The 14811-nt window shown below is 41.1% G+C and overlaps 1 long non-coding RNA gene across 1 annotated transcript in view; it reads left to right on the forward strand.

Annotated features, from left to right (window-relative positions):
* The window catches only part of LOC107801858 (uncharacterized), a 34078-nt gene extending 20581 nt beyond the window's left edge, over positions 1 to 13497 (forward strand). The window contains exon 5 of the long non-coding RNA XR_012704486.1: positions 12932 to 13497. This is a non-coding gene — a long non-coding RNA (uncharacterized LOC107801858). The remainder of the gene's footprint in view (positions 1 to 12931) is intronic.
* The last annotated feature ends 1314 nt before the right edge of the window (positions 13498 to 14811 follow it).

Below are 14811 nucleotides of genomic sequence, written 5' to 3' on the forward strand. Positions count from 1 at the left end.
GTAGCTAAGAAGGAAGGCTTTGCCTTTTTGAAGATGGTGTCGCAATTACGATGTCCGCTTTTGCGAAAGGGGCTTCATATTTGCAACGATTGATTTTGACCATGTGGGCTCGGAGTTATATTTTTTGACTTTTTGGGTATTGAATAAAAATTGAAGCTTTATTGTTTGAAATTGATTCCTATAGCATTGTTTGACGTTATTGAGTTATTTTTTGGCTTGATTCGAGCGGTTGGAGGTGATTTCTAAGGGAAAGTCAATTTTTTGCTAATTAAACATTTTGTATTAACTACCAATGTAAATATTTACAAAGAAGAGCAGATCACCACGACCTTCTTCAAAGAAAAAACTGGAAAAACATTACATAAACCTGCACTTCCTATGCTTTTAGCCTTCTTTACACAATTGATCTCAAAGTGCTAATGACTTATTATTTACATTTACTTAGTAGAACATGTGTATGTCCTTCAGCTCTAATGTTGCATATACAAGCCATCCCTAGCTAGGACCTCCCATGCAGTAGCTTGTTCAAAGATCCTTGAATTCGCTCGATCCACATTGTGTAGATGTATTCTGTATAGACTAGCTTGAGCATCCTAGCCATCTGTGATCTTCCCTTGGACTTCATTACAATCCATTGCTATCTAACATGCCAAGATCCTGTAAAAGGATGCTAAATTTGAAGCCAATGCATGAGCCTGTTCCATAGATTTCTGCCATACCCACATTCAGCAAAAATGTGATCCCTTATTTCAGGCATTTGTTGGCAAAAGCAGCATGTATCATCTATTTGGATACCAAAAGTTCTTTAGTCTATTTGCAGCTAGAATTCTTTCTTGGACCTGAAGCCACATACTGAAGATTGCTTTTGGTCTTGCTTGATTCTAGCACATCAAACTTTTCCATGGCACTTTTTGCAGGGTCCCTAGCAGTTGCAGATACATTTGTTTGATAACAGTGTTATGTTGATCCTGCCTACTATTAATAAGTCTCAGATTACTTCTTGCCTCAAATATTTTTCTAACCATCCAACATGCTTGTTTTGGTACTCCCATGCTAGTAAAAACCTATTTTTTGATGTACTAGCTATGGATTCATTAGATCCAATGCTTGTCTTTTTTGTTTTCCATCTCCCAGAAGGTTTTGGTTATAGCAGCTTTGTTCTACAAATCCAGGTTGATCAGATTTAGCCCCCTGCAGCTCTTGGAGAACACATCCTATCCCAAGCAACCAAGGATTTTTTGGTTATTGTATTCACCCCTAATCAAACATAGTTTCTACAATAGGCTTCAATTGCTTTAATGACTTAAGCATGAATGATAAGAATTTGAGCCTAGTAATCTTGTATGCCAAAGATCACAGTTTGAACCAATTGAATTCTACCAGCATAAGAGAGTTTCTTTGTTGTCCATGAAGAGATTCTGGCCATTATTTTGTCAATAAGTGGTTGCCATTGCATCACTAAAAGCTTCTTAGTGGCAAGTGGTATGCCTAAATATTTGAAAGGAAGAGACCCTTGACTCTATCCCAAAGTCTGTTGTATCTCTTGCTTCAATTCAGTACTAACCCCTCCATAGTATATTGAGCTTTTGGCCAGGTTTGCTTTAAGTCCAGATGCTTCTGAAAAAGTATTAAATTTTCTATGTAGAAGAGCAATAGAAGTAGCATCCCTTCTTGTGAATAATTGGAGATCATCAGCAAAGCTCAAATGCGTCAGATCAAGCTTTAAGCACATGAGGTGATAGTGAAAAGCCTTCTCCTACTTGAGTGTCTTTAAATTATTGCTCAGATATTCCATTGTTATGGCGAAGAGAAAGGGAGACATGGGGTCTCCTTGCCTGAGTCCTCTAGCCGCATCAAATAGTTTGGTAGTCTCCCTATTAATGAGAATAGTATAATTAACAATTGACACACTCTAAGATTCATTTAATGAATTGGTCTAGAAAGCCTAGGCCTTCTAGAACTTGATGCAAGTACCTTAATCAACTGTATCATAAGACTTCTTAATGTCTACCTTGATGAGGCACCTTGGAGATATATTTTTCCTAGAATAGGCTTTAACTAACTCATGAACCAGTAGGACATTATCTGCTACCTTCTGCCTGGTATAAAACTTGCCTGAGTATCATAATCAATTTAAGCAATAACTTTTTGTAACGTATTAGCTAGCACTTTAGCTATTAGTTTATACAAAACTCTGCAGCAATCAATAGGTATGTATTCTTTAACACTAGAGTATTTTTTCTTGTTGAGGTAAGTATCTTGCCTAATCTTGTGTGAGAGAATAACCCTTAGGTTTGGACCTTATTTTTTTAATTGTTATGTCTGTAAAGTAACATATATGCAAGGTGGCGAGCGTATATACGGGTGCTATATATGAAGTATGATCGGATTAGATTCTAGGCTTCTATTATACCTTAATTTGATTGTGTGCTCTCTATGATACATTTATAATCCATTGTATGACCACGTGTGTGATGACCCCAAATCTCACCAAAGTCGTAACGATGCCTACCACTGCTTGCTAAGCAAGCTAATATTCAATATACAAAAAACAACTTCAATAACAATAAGGAATAGTCTCAAAAGCAGAATATGGTAAATAATTGTAGTAATATAGCGACACAGCTGAAATACTATCCCAGAACCTAGTGGCAACAAATACATGAGCTCTATATAATAAATAAGTACAAAAGTCTGAATAACGATACAATGCTATTAGAAGTACATAAGAGGTAGCAACAAAAGTAAAGGAAGGGACTCCAAGGCCTGCAGACGGAAATAGCAGTGCTACCTTGAAATCACCAATGGGTACCGGTGCAACTCTCTAACAATCAGCTCTATCAGCAACATCTGAATCTGTGCATAAAGTGCGTAGTGTAGTATGAGTACAACTGACCTCATGTACTCGATAAGTAGCAAGCCTAACCTCGGATTGAAGAAAGTGACAAGATTGGCAAAGTCCGCTACTCACTTTCAACAGTCAACAGTAATAATAATAGCATAATAGTAAGAAAATAAAAAAGGGAAAGCAACTCAAGAATAGCAAGTTCAACTTATCCACATTAATAGGAAATAGGCTCACTTTCCAATCAAATAAATGAATTCATCAATCTCAAGATATAAAACATCAATTAGCATGAGGAAGATGCGTCTCTATGCCTGCATGAGGAGTAACAATGCAAAAATCAACGAATTCACAGTTAGATTATCAAATAAGAACAATCTCAGCATTGTACGGGTGCCTGACATAAATCCTCTCACTTAGCACATACTAAGAGCCTACACTCACATGGACAAAGTAGTATGGGTTATCGCCTGACTTCTGAGGGGTGGATCCTAGCCCTAGCGCATGATCGGATCAAAAGTCAACGATCATAACTCAATCCAATGGCTTGGCACATGCGTCACCTCAATATCAATACCACTCAGCCCAAAAAGGGTCATTTGGCATATGCGTCACCTCAATATAAATATTTATACAACTCTATGGCCCTAGTTCAGACATTAATTCGCTCAAATCATAATATTCCAACGTCTCACAATATCAGAAATCAATTTAATGCACAAATTGTACCAACGTGCCACAAATCCACTCAAACCCGTAGTACTCAAGTAAGGAAACCAACAACACGTGAGATAATAGGTAAGAAGTATACATAACTAATGATATAACATGCGGATATAATATCATGACTAAAGAAAGTATGACTATAATCAAGGCAAACAGCTCAACATAGTAAAATAGCCATATCATGCCTCAAACAAATAAGCACATAGCCTAGACATGATTTCTAACATGAATAATAGATCAGTAGTCATAAAAATAGGGAAAACACGATAACACGAAGGCGTGATAGCAAAACAAGGCACATAGTAGCCTAAAGCCTACCCGGATAATGAATAACCACAGTGCATACATATACGCTCGTCACCATGGACGTGTGTCAACCCCAACACATAACAAGCATTGTAATCTACGAGAAGAATATCCTCAAGCCAAGCCTAGGTAAGATACTTACTTCAAAGAGTGAGAATCAATACTCCAAAAATCCCTTGCCACTCGAATCGGCCTCCGAACGGGTCAAATCTAGCCAAAAATAACTCAATAACGTCAAAAATGGCTATTGAAATCGATTCAAAGTAATACAGCTCCAATATTTATCAAACTGCAAAAATTTAACCCGTGCTCGCCTCCCGGAACTCGACCAAAGTCACAAATCCTGACTACCCATTCGAATATAAGTCCAAATATACAAGTTTCAACCAATTCCGACTCCGATTCGAGGTTCAAATTTCCATTTTTCACTATCCAAAACCATAGTCAAAATCCTCAAATTTCTCATTCAAACCACATAATCTATGTGTAATAATCCATGGGTAATCAAGATAAAATATTAAAATCAAGTAGAAATCACTTACCTCTTGCCTTGTGTGATACTCCTCTTCTAAAATTGCTCTTCCCCAAGTCCAGGCTCAAAATATGAAATAATGGGTCTAAGTCCTGAAATAAGACAACTTATAATTCTGCCCAGTGATACCCTTCGCGAACGCGGCCCAAGCCTCGTGTTCACGAAGCACAAACAGCCCTTGGTCCAAAAATACTCTTCGCGACGGCTGTCTGCCACCCGCGAATGTGATGCAGTCGTATCCCCAACCTATGTAAACATGCCCATGCCTTCGCGGACGTGAAGGCTAAACCCAACCGACTCCTAACCAGCTACTCATCATACGTGAACGCGAGCCTTCGCTCGCGAACATGAAGACCACCAGACCCAACACTTACGCGAATGCAAAGAACAAAAATACTATTGCCTAAAATAAGCCTTTGCAATCACGTGACCTGCTCTGCGATCGCAAAGCACACCAGACACCAGCAGTAATTCAGCAATCCAACCAAGCTCAAATGATCCGAAATCTATATGAAACACTCCTAAGCCCCTTGGTACCCTGTCCAAATATACCAAACAGTCCCAAAACATAATACAGACTTATTCGAGGTCTCAAATAAGTGACATAGGCTCCGAAATTTATGACACAGGCTCTCAGCATATCCTCCAAAATATGAATGGTCCGCTCGGACTGCCCGTCCGTCTGAGGGTGAAATGTGATGTTCAACTTAATCTGCATGCCCAAATCATGATGAACGGCTTCTCCAGAAGTGCAAAGTAAACTGAGGGCCTTAATCCGAGATAATAGACACAAGCACAACATGCAAATGGACAATCTCCCTGATGTAGATCTTAGCCAACTGCTCTGAAGTGTAAGAAGTCATGACTGGAATAAAATGTGCAGACTTGGTCAGTCTATCCACAATGACTCAAATATCGTCAAATCTCTTCAATTCCATGTCAAACCTACCACAAAGTCCATAGTGATGCGCTCCCACTTTCACGCTGGTATCACAATCTTCTGAAGTAACCCATCAGGTCTCTGATGCTCATTCTTGATCTGCTGACAATTCAAACACCGAGGAATATATCCAACAATGTCTTTCTTCATCCTCTGCCACAAATAATGCTGCTTCAAATCATCGTAAATCTTTGCAGAAGCTGGATGAATAGAATATCACGAACTATGAGCCTTCTCAAGAATCAACTCTCTCATGCCATCCACATTAGGAACACAAATCCATCCCTAAAGATGCAATACAACATCATAACCAATAGACACTTCGTTAGCACCACCTCGTTGCACCGTGTCCTTAAGGACAAGTAAATGGGTATCATCATACTGACGATCCTTAATGCGCTCAGACAAGAATGACTGAGATACAATACAAGCAAGAACCCTCTCAGGCTCCGATATATCCAATCTCACGAACATGTTGGCCAAAGCCTGAACATCCATAGCCAAAAGCCTCTCACCAGTGGGAATAAATGCTAAACTCCCCATATTCTTTGCCTTTCTACTCATGGCATCTGCTACCACATTGGCCTTCCCCGAATGATAAAGAATGGTGATATCATAGTCTTTCAATAACTCTAACCACCTTTGTTGTTTCAAGTTCAAATCCTTTTACTTGAATAGATGTTGAAGACTCTCATGATATGTATACACCTCACAAGACACACCATATAAGTAATGCCTCTAAATCTTGAGCACGTGAACATAGTTGCTAACTCTAAATCATGCACTAGATAGTTCTTCTAATGGGGCTTCAACTAGCGCGACATGTAGGCAATCACTCTACCATCCTGCATCAATACACACCCTATGCCAACCCAAAAGCATCACAATAAACTGTATATGATCTCGATCCTGAAGGAAAACCAACACAGGAGCCGTAGTCATAAATGTCTTGAGCTTCTAAACGCTCTTGTCACACTCATCTGACCACTTGAATGGAGCGCCCTTCTGAGTCAACTTAGTCAATGAGGCGGCAATAGATTAAATCCCTCTACGAAGTGACGGTAGCAACCAGCCAAAACACAAGAAGCTTCTGATCTCTATAGTGATAGAAGGTCTGGGCCAACTCTAATCTACTTCAATCTTATTCCTTGATCCCATCACTAGATACCTCATGACCCAAGAATTCTACTGAGTCTAACCAAAACTCACACTTGGAGAACTTAGCATATATCTTCTTCTCCCTCAAAGTCTGGAGCACGATCCTCAAATACTGCTCATGCTCCTCCCTACGTCGGGAATACACCAACATAACATCAATGAACACAATGACAAATGAATCCAAATAAGGCTGGAACACAATGTTCATCAAGTGCATGAAAGCTGCTGGGCAATTAGTCAACCCAAACGACATCATCAAAAACTCATAATGCCCATAGCGAGTCCAGAAAGCAGTCTTAAGGATGTCCGAAGCCCTAATTTTCAATTGGTGATATACTGATCTCAAGTCAATCTTCAAGAACACTCTAGAACCCTAAATCTAATCAATTAAGTCAGCAATGCACGAAAATGGATACTTGTTCTTGATGCTGAACTTGTTCTACTGCCGATAGTCAATACATATTCCCCTATCCTTCTTGTTAACAAACAACATCGGTGCACCCCAAGGTGAAACACTAGGCCTGATGAACCCCTTATCCAATAACTCTTGCAAATGTTCCTTCAATTACTTAAACTCCGTTGGAGCCATGTGATATGGAGGAATAGAGATAGATGCATGCCAAGTTCCAAATCAATGCTGGAAAAAAATCACTATCGGGTGGAATTCCCCGTAGGTCTACTCGAAACACATACAAAAACTCCCTCCATACTAGAACTGACTCAACAATAGGAGTTCCAGTGCTAACATCTCTCACAAAGGCTAAATATGCTAAACATCGCTTCTCAATCATCTGTTGAGCCTTCAAAAACGAGATCACTCTACTAGGAGTGGAACCAAGAGAACCTGTCTACTCCAACCTCGGCAATCCCAGCATCGCCAACATCAGTCTTAGCATGACAATCTAGAATAATATGATACGGAGATAACCAATCCATACACAAGATCACATCAAAATCCACCATATCTAACAATAGAAATTCCACCCTCGTCGCAAAACCACAAATAGTGACCACATAGGACCGATATACTCGATCCACCATAATGAATCACCAACACGTGTAGACACATGCACAGGAGCATCAATAGAATCACGAGGAATATCCAGACAAGAAGAGAAGTATGATGAAACACATGAATAAGTGCAACCAGGATCAAACAATACTTAAGAATCCTTGTTGCAGGCAAAAACAATACATGTAATCATAGCATCATAGGTAACAACCTCGGTCCTCCATGGAAATGCATAGCACCTGGCCTGACCTCCACTAGACTAAGTTTTCCGTCTAGGGCAACCACATCCTAGATGGCCTCCACCCCAAGCTAGTTGAGTGGGTGGTGTAAACACCAGTGCAGGAACCATAGCCGGACCTCCTTGTTGCACTAGACCTCTACGAAGATTAGGGAAAAACTTCCTGGCATGCCCCAACTCTCTACACTCGTAGCTACCTCTAACTGGAAATAATTATTGGGCCTGAGTCAAACCCCGTGAAACAAAATAGCCACTAGAAGAATCGGGTACTTATGAATCCTGAAGAGATGGAGAGCGATGAGGACTCTATATTGAAAGTGTACTTAATTAAATAGCATGGAAGCTTCCCGATTGGGTGGCGGTGAATGATAAGTTGGCCTGATAGAATGGCCTCCTCGGAATCAACCTTGGCATCCAAATGGGGCACCAATGAAACTCCCTAAACGTCGAGACCTCTTGTCTATACCCCATATCATCTCCCTGGTCCCAATGCAAATGCGCTCAATATGATGCGCTATCTCAACAACCTGGTGAAATGTTATCCCGCTCTCTACCTCTCTAGCCAAAGCAATGTGAATACCATGGTGAAGACCATCAATAAATATCCTCACTCTCTCCTCCTTAGTGGGTATCAAAACTGCAGCATGATAAGATAGCTCCGTGAACCTTATATCATACTCAGTCATTGACATTGGACCCTACTGGTGGTACTCAAACTACCTCTACAGCTCCTCTCTCCTAGTGCAGGGTATGAAATGCTCCAAAATGACCCTGGAGAATTGAGCCCAGGTAAGAGGAGGTGATCCTACTAGTCTTCCCATTTCATAGACCTACCACTACCTCCTGGCCGGACCTTGCATCTGAAAGGTGGTAAAGTCAACTCCATTGGACTAAACTAAAATTGCGCAGAATCTCATGACAACGATCCAAGAATTCCTAGGCATCCTCTGAAGGTGTACTATTGAAGTGAGGAGGATGCAACTTGGTAAACTTATCCAGTCTTTTCAACTCATCAGCTGACATGGCGGGCCAATCCTCAGGCTGCACGGCAATAATAGGCCATCACGCCCTTCTCACCAACGTGGATGATGACAGTGACCATGGATGGATAGAGCAGTTTGTCATCATCGCTACCAGGGATATCATCCCTGCCACAACTCCATCTTTTCCTGAATTATGTAATCGTTCTTGTAAGTTTGTAATTTATTCACTCTTTCCTTCATAAAAATGTCATTTCCCGCCATTGTTGTCCTCTTTGTTTTCATTGTTTTAGCTAGCCGGTGGACACCACCATGGTTTCAAGGCCTGGACCAGTAGGTTTAGAAGATTCTGGATATTACAATGCTAGAAACCTGTCGGTGGAAGGAAATGGATCCCAAGTATGGATAGAAGGCCAAAAACCATGGTAAACTGAGCCCTTCTTCCTTTCATATTTGAATGAACACAAGTAACCTTCGCTAACTGCAATTTTTGCTTGATTCATGACTCCCGCAGGGCTCTGTCACCTGCCTCGAAGTAAATATTTTGGTTGACCTCGCAGAAGCTGCGCGGGTGCTACAAAATGCCCTTGCTCGAAGCAGTACCCTCGGATCTGCTCCCGGTGATAGTGCTTCCTCTCGGAGTCCCCAGCCAGAGAACAAGCAACCAAAAAGGTGGCATTCTTCCTTGACTGGGACTCAAAATAAGAAAATAAAGAAGGCCACGAATGAGCCTGTCATGGTCACAGTGGTCATTGAAGATGAAGGGGAAGCTAGTGATGAAGAGGCTTCCCTTCAAAGGAGAAAATGATCTTCATCAGCTCAACCGGATGCTCAAACGGGAGAGCTTCAAACCCCAACCGAAGGTGAGGTCCAAGCACTTTGGTGTGAAATGGAGATAGTAGAGGATGTCGATTCTTGCTTTCCGACCCCTGTTGCTATTTATGGTCCCATGAGCTCGAACCACAGGCCTCTTCTACCTTCGGTTACCGAGCAACCAATAATCAGTGTTGCTCCCGTTGCAGCTGCTTCTCAACCTTCAACGCCAACGACTTCACTCCCCTCTGCACCAGTTGCACCTTCACCACCAGCACCCACTGCATCTCCTCCACCGGTAACAGATACTCAAGAGGAGGGTGCTTCTCATCCCCGGTCTCCAGACCATGGGAATTTGGGGCACAATTACTCAACCCCTTCCCCAGATCCCCGAGGGAGAAGAAGTACCACTTTTTCGATTTCAAAGGGATGCCATCTACTGTCCAGGTCGGTGGAGCTTGCGAACTATCTGAAGCCGTTGTCTTTAGAGAAAGATAAGAAGAAGATACGCTCCCTTTCGGGGGAGGATTTGTGGAAAAGTTCCATGCATGACGCGGCAGCGGTACTGTATTTGCTTTCTGATTCCTTGCTCTCTACTTATTTGTTATAACGGGATTTCTAACCTTGATATTCTTCTTTACAGGCCAACTTTATTACTTTCGAGGGACTTCAGAGATTGATTCTTGACAAACAAGTACTTGCCTTTGAATGGGATCAACTTTTGGTTGAGATGGATCAACTTTTGGTTGAGATGGATGAACTTACTGCGCGTCTCCTGGTGCTGGGGCGGGCGATCTTGAGTCCTAGTTGCAGCAAAGTTAGGAACAAGTGATGTCCTATATCCAAGAAGCCACTCAATTTCCTGCACAGCTCCAAGATGCTAAGGCTAAGTAGGTTGAGCTTCAAGATGCTGTGCTTGTTGCTGCCGAGCGCGCGTCTGCCTCTGTTGAACAAGTGAATAACTTGGAGGCAGCCTTGAGCTCCAAAACCGAGAAAGCTAATGCTGCCGAGGAGAATAGGACTAGATTGGATGAGAGATTCAAGAAGATAATAGAGCAAAACTAGCTTCACTTATCTATAATCCGCGATCTTGATTCTAGCCTCGACGCCACAAGATCCAAGAGGGATGGCCTTCAGGCCGAGGTTGACAGGCTTAAGGCAAAGCTCCAACACCAAGGGGATTCCCTCATATTTGAAAAGATGTATTCTATGTATCATATTAGGAGAAAAACCTTGGATAAGGCCAAAGCGGGCATCGTTGAAATTGATGATTGTATCGCCAAGGCCCGAGCACTGGAGTTAACAGCTCGAGAATGCCTCCCTACTCAGCCTGCCACAACTGACTCTTCAAGCACCGGTTTTGAGTATTCGGGAACCGAGGATGAAATTGAAAAGAATGATGATGAAAGCCCAGGACCCGAACAGGTAGCTGATCTGCCATCTTCCACCAGGGGGACGCAGATGCTTCTCTCCCCCCGGCCTCCGGCGGCGATAGTGCTTAGATTATTTCCTTTTGTTATTTTTCTTGTACTTTTGTAATTATTCCAAACCTTTCATCGAGTTTGGAACTTTTGATAAATAAATAAGAATTTTGTTTAAGTGTTGTGCAAGATACATTTTCTTTGCATTGAGTTAGTAGAGCTTCGGGCACATTTTCATCCGATAGATTCTGATTTCGGGCATAAATTCTTTTGGAATCAACCCTTTACTTTGAGGGTTTAATAAGAGAAGGCCCTCTTATGTTTACGGAATTCATTCCGGCACAAGCATTTGAAGTTTTTTATTAACTTTCAAATGATCAAATCAACTCATCGTTTGGACAAGAAACAAGATAAAAATAAAAGCACTTTATTTTATTCCTTCAATCTTTAAAAGTAAATAAGCATTCGTTTGCTGGAAAAAAAAAAAGAAACTACTAATAAATGTGGCGAACTTGTACAACTTATTTCTATGGGGCAGGCCATGCAGTCCCCCGTCCCGATGAGATATTATTGTTCTCCGTTCTCGTAGTCCCCGGTTTTTGATAGCATTCTGTTGCCGTATCTAATACTATCCCCTCCCCCTATTGTTCGAATGCGAAGTATGCAAATTGGAACACTGGAAGTCTTCCTTCGTTGGTGGAAACAACTCGTGAACAGTTGAAGAGTCTTTGGTTCGATGGCAAGTTTTGTTTCCCATTAGGAACTTGCCATCGAGCCAAATACTATTTAACCATCCCATAGTGGTTTATGATCTCAATGCCTTGTCGTTTAAAAGTCTTAACTTTGTAGATGATGCTCCCTTCATAGTATGCTTTCTGTTGTTGCCTCGTTAAAACCATTGCCAGAAAAACTTGATTGGGACAAAATTTGGTCAAAGAGAAAAAGAATGCAGCACATACTTTCAGTATTGATAGGATCCATCAGCTGTAATACCTTTTGAGGTGAGCCACATTCCAATTGTTGGGTAATGTGACTCCGTCTTGATTTTCCAGCTCATACGATCCTTTACCGGTGATAGCTGAAATCTGATAGGGACCTTCCCATGTCGGACCCTGCTTCCCAGCGTTGATTTCCCAAGTGCTCTGAGTCACTTTCCTCAAAACCAAGTCTCCTACTTTGAAGTAACAGAGATTGGCCCTCCAATTATAGTATCTTTCGATCCTTTGCTTCTAAGCCACCATCCTCACATGTGCCAAATCCCTACGTTCATCAAGTAGATCCAGCTTCACCAGCAATGCCCCATTATTTGCTTCTTCATTTTCTTAGGAAACCCGTAAGGTTGGTTCCCCTACTTCCAACGGGATTAGAGCTTCTGCGTCGTATACGAGATAGAAAGGTGTCTCTCCCGTGTTTGATTTTGTCGTCGTCCAGTACGCCCATAGCACGTTTAGTAACTCTTTGGGACACTTGCCTGTAGCATCTTCTAACCTCTTTTTGAGGTTTTGGATAATCACCTTATTGGTTGACTCTGACTGTCCATTAGCGCTCGGATGGTACGGTAAGGATGTAATCCTTTTGATTTTCAAGTCTTCGAGAAATTTTGTGACTTTGGAGCCTATGAACTGTGGTCCGTTATCACATGCAATTTCCTTCAGTAATCTGAATTGGCAGATTATGTGTTCCCATAGGAAATTGACCACTTCATGCTCACCGATCTTTGTGTAAGGACCTGCTTCAACCCATTTAGTGAAGTAATCGGTTAAAATTAAAAGGAATCTTACCTTTCCGAGACTCGGTGGCAGCGGACCAACTATATCCATCCCCCATTTCATGAAGGATTGTTGGTAGGCTATAATCTCGTTGTTTGGTTGCTTATTACACTCCAATTTACTATACTTTAATTGAGTTTGAGCTTTAATCGCTAGTGTTTTGTACTAATTATGTGTTTTATGCTTTGTAGGAGTGATTCTGAGCTGTGTAGATGTTATGGAATGAATTTGAGTGATTTGGAGCTTTGAAGTCTGTGTAAAAGCCCAAGGGAATAATCCGGGATCGCGTTCGGGGGTCGAGACTCTAAAAAAAAGTGTACACCCGCGGCGCGTGGGGCGGCACGTGGTGCGCCATGCCTGTACATTATCCGGCTGCCTGACAAATTTTAACTCTCTGAACTTTCCCACAACCGCTTCGCGTGGCGCGTTGCCCCATGCGGCGCGCCTGTCCAATTTTTATAGAGTTATTATCCCAGTTCGCGTAGGAAAAGGTATTTTCATCTGGGCCCGATCCTACTTAGTATAAATATATGTAAAAACGTTATTTTATGGTCTTTTGACACATCTAAGACCTAAGGAGGCTAGAGAGAAGGTGGAGAAGCGAAAGTACAAGGAATTCATCATTCAATCTTGACTCAAGACGAGAGTTTGGATCGTTTTATGTTTTTCTTTATATTTGTGATAAATTACTCCATATCTATGGACTAGTTCTCCTTTAGGGTTTGATGGATTTGGTGTTTTAATATTTGTTTGTGGATTATAACTCTAGTTTTTATGTATTGAATTATTTTGGATGTTTTATAGTTGCATTTATATTCACATGTTCATGTAATCGAGAGAGGCATAATTTGTGATATATTTCCATTATCTTGTTGGTGGAATTCATTAATTCTTCTTAGTAATCGAAAGAGGACAGTTGAATTGTTGATTAAACCTAGTTAGGAGGATAATCGAGAGAGGTTCTCCTAAAGACGATTCCACTACGAAGTCGTGCATATCTTCATCGAGCATAAATTGGTTCATATTGTGAGGTTGAGACTTAATCGAGAGAGGGGTTTCTACTAACGGTGAACTAATAATTGAGTGAATTCGAGAGACTCACTTGAACATTAGAAGTGAATTAACTAGAGTTAAATCCCAGACATTTATCTTGCACCTATCCAATCAATCCCTATTTTCTCCCATTGATATCTTTTTTGCTTACTTTTGTTTCGATTGTCATTCGTCAATTAGCTTTAGATTCTTAGTTAATTTTAGTTTTTAATCACATAATTCTAAATTGTTGATTATCTTTGATAGCAATCTAGCTACAAACTACAATAATATTGTTAAACTCCAATCCTTGTGGATACGATATTATATTATACTATATTCAACTAGCGAGCATATTTTAGTGTGTGTTTTGCGCTAGTCAAATTTTGGCGTCGTTGCCGGAGATTGGCAATTAACAGTTTTTGAAATAGTTTGTAGTTCTAATTCAGGAATTTTTCTTTTTTACTTTAGTTTTTTGTCTCTTTTTACGTTTGGTGTTCCTTGATTGTACGCAGGCTACATGTTAGATTGGTGCATGACTCGATCGTCTAAAAGGAAGTGCTACCTTACGAACCAGAAATTGAGAAACAACTGCGACAGTTGAGGAAGGAAAGAAATCTCCCCGAGAATACAGAGAAAGTTAGGCAATCCAACCAAGGAAGTTATGGCGGGAGATGATGATAATGTTGATTTGGCTGCATGAGAGGCAACCCAGCAAAGAGAAAATGATGCACGAGATGCTGAGGAGACAGATCTTTGAAATGCACAACTTGTCTATGAAGAGGAGAGGGCTCAGAGAATTGCTCAGAATCTACCGTTGGGTGCAGACCAGTTCGGAAATATACCTCCAGGGGCTGGGAGACCACTGGGTGATGATGCTAGACTGGTCTACAACCAAGGCTTATCAAGTGTGAGACCACCTCCAGTTGCAGCTAACAATTTTGAGTTAAACCAAGGGTTGCTCCAAACGCTTCAAAATATTTGTATCTTCAGAGGGAAGCCAAACGAAGATCCAAATACACATCTAATGGAATTCAAG

This window comes from Nicotiana tabacum, chromosome 21 (assembly GCF_000715075.1).
Source record: "Nicotiana tabacum cultivar K326 chromosome 21, ASM71507v2, whole genome shotgun sequence".
NCBI lineage: Eukaryota > Viridiplantae > Streptophyta > Magnoliopsida > Solanales > Solanaceae > Nicotiana > Nicotiana tabacum.